The sequence below is a fragment of the Cryptomeria japonica genome, unplaced genomic scaffold, assembly GCF_030272615.1.
Source record: "Cryptomeria japonica unplaced genomic scaffold, Sugi_1.0 HiC_scaffold_114, whole genome shotgun sequence".
Lineage (NCBI taxonomy): Eukaryota > Viridiplantae > Streptophyta > Pinopsida > Cupressales > Cupressaceae > Cryptomeria > Cryptomeria japonica.
In genome coordinates, this window is record NW_026728936.1 from 117,501 (window position 1) to 120,458 (window position 2,958).

The window sequence follows — 2,958 nt, forward strand, 5'->3', positions numbered from 1 at the left end:
ATGTCCGAACTGGGGATTTCTGGGTAGGGGCTTCGGGTGCGCATTACATTTTTGCCCAAGCGTCCAGTGGGGTTTCTGGTGCGCTCCGAAGTGGGGTTATTGGAGCGCATCAAAGGTGCGCAATGCTGGTGCGAACCCGGGAGCGCTCCGATGTGTGCTCCAAGGTGCGGCGTGCACGAAGTCCGAGCCCGGTTTGCCCCGGGTGCGCACCTCGCGTGCACCTTCGCCGGGGTGAGCACCTTGGTGTGCAGACCTTGGTTGGGTTGCGCGCCCTGGTGCGCACCAAGGAGCGCTCTGAAGTGTGCTCCAAGGTGCGGCGTGCACGAAGTCGGAGCCCGGTTTGCCCCGGGTGTGCACCTCGGGTGCGCACCTCGCGTGCACCTTCGCTGCGGTGGGCACCTTGGCTGGGTTGCGCGCCTTGGTGGGCACCATGCAGTGCACGAAGTCGGAGCCCGGATTGCCCCGGGCGCGCACCTCCGCCAGGGTGGGCACCTTGGTGCGCACAACTTGCCTGGGCTGCGCACCAGGAAGGGCTCAAGATGGCACCCGCGTTCCGTTTTTTTCACTATCTTTCAGAACGGAAATTTTAAAATCTCGTTTTTTTTTGCCTTTTCTGGAAATTAGTGAAGGCAGCGCATCAAAGGTGCGCAACGCTGGTGCGAACCTGGGAGCGCTCCGATGTGTGCTCCAAGGTGCGGCGTGCACGAAGTCGGACCCCGGTTTGCCCCGGGTGCGCACCTCGCGTGCACCTTGGTGCGCACACCTTGGCTGGGTTGCGCGCCCTGGTGGGCACCATGGTGCGCACCAAGGAGCGCTCCGAAGTGTGCTCCAAGGTGCGGCGTGCACGAAGTCGGAGCCCGGTTTGCCCCGGGTGCGCACCTCGCGTGCACCTTCGCCGCGGTGGGCACCATGGCGTGCACGAAGTCGGAGCCCGGTTTGCCCCGGGTGCGCACCTCGCGTGCACCTTCGCCGGGGTGGGCACCTTGGTGTGCAGACCTTGGCTGGGTTGCGCGCCCTGGTGGGCACCATGGTGCGCACCAAGGAGCGCTCCGAAGTGTGCTCCAAGGTGCGGCCTGCACGAAGTCGGAGCCCGGTTTGCCCCGGGTGTGCACCTCGGGTGGGCACCTTGGTGCGCATGCCTTGCCTGGGCTGCGCACCAGGGCGGGCTCAAGATGGCACCCGCGTTCCTTTTTTTTCACTATCTTTCAAAACGGAAATTTTAAAATCTCATTTTTTTTTGCCTTTTTCTGGAAATTAGTGAAGGCAGCGCATCAAAGGTGCGCACCTCGCTGCCCACCACGGTGCGCAACGCCGGTGGGCACCCGGGAGTGCTTCGAAGTGTGCTCCAAGGTGCTGCGTGCACGTTGTCGGAGCCCGGTTTGCCCCGGGTGCGCACCTCGCGTGCACCTTCGTCGGGGTGGGCACCTTGGTTGGGTTTGCCCCGGCTGCGCTCCGAAGCGGGGTTATTGGAGCGCCGCCTCTTTTTTTGTCGGAGCGTTTGGTGGGGTTTCTCGCATTGGCTCTTCCGAGGCCCGGTTGCCACCCTGGCGCGCACGAAGTCGGAAGTAGGGTTAATTGCCCGGGTGCGCACCTTTGCCAGGGTGGGCACCTTACCTGGGCTGCGCACCAGGGCGGGCTCAAGATGGCACGCGCGTTCCGTTTTTTTCACTATCTTTCAAAACGGAAATTTTAAAATCTCCTTTTTTTTTTGCCTTTTCTGGAAATTAGTGAAGGCAGCGCATCAAAGGTGCGCACCTCGCTGCCCACCTTGGTGTGCTCTGAGGTGCGCACCCGGGAGCGCTACGAAGTGTGCTCCAAGGTGCGGCGTGCACGTTGTCGGAGCCCGGTTTGCCCCGGGTGCGCACCTCGCCTGCACCTTGGCCGGGGTGGGCACCTTGGCTGGGTTTGCCCAGGGTGCGCTCCGAAGCGGGGTTACTGGAGCGCCCCCTCTTTTTTTGTCAGAGCGTTTGGTGGGGTTTCTCGCATTGGCTCTTCCCAGGCCCGGTTGTTGGGTGCGCTCCCACCCTGGCGCGCGCGAAGTTGGAAGTTGGGTTAATTGCCCGGGCGCGCACCTTCGCCAGGGTGGGCACCTTGGTGCGCACACCTTGGCTGGGCTGCGCACCAGGGCGGGCTCAAGATGGCACCAGCATTCCCTTTTTCTCACTATCTTTCAAAACGGAAATTTTAAAATCTCGTTTTTTTTTTGCCTTTTATGGAAATTAGTGAAGGCATCGCATCAAAGGTGCGCACCTCGCTGCCCACCTTGGTGTGCTCCGAGGTGCCCACCACGGTGCGCAACGCCGGTGCGAACCCGGGAGCGCCCCGATGTGTGCTCCAAGGTGCGGCGTGCACGAAGTCGGACCCCGGTTTGCCCCGGGTGCGCACCTCGCGTGCACCTTGGTGCGCACACCTTGGCTGGGTTGCGCGGCCTGGTGGGCACCATGGTGCGCACCAAGGAGCGCTCCGAAGTGTGCTCCAAGGTGCGGCGTGCACGAAGTCGGAGCCCGGTTTGCCCCGGGTACGCACCTCGCGTGCACCTTCGCCGGGGTGGGCACCTCGGCTGGGTTGCGCGCCCTGGTGCGCACCAAGGAGCGCTCCGAAGTGTGCTCCAAGGTGCGGCGTGCACGAAGTCGGAGCCCGGTTTGCCCCGGGTGCGCACCTTCGCCGCGGTGCGCACCATGGCGTGCACGAAGTCGGAGCCCGGTTTGCCCCGGGTGCGCACCTCGCGTGCACCTTCGGCGGGGTTGCGCGCCCTGGTGGGCACCATGGTGCGCACCAAGGAGCGCTCCGAAGTGTGCTCCAAGGTGCGGCGTGCACGAAGTCGGAGCCCGGTTTGCCCCGGGTGCGCACCTCGCGTGCACCTTCGGCGGGGTTGCGCGCCCTGGTGGGCACCATGGTGCGCACCAAGGAGCGCTCCGAAGTGTGCTCCAAGGTGCGGCGTGCACGAAGTCGGAGCCC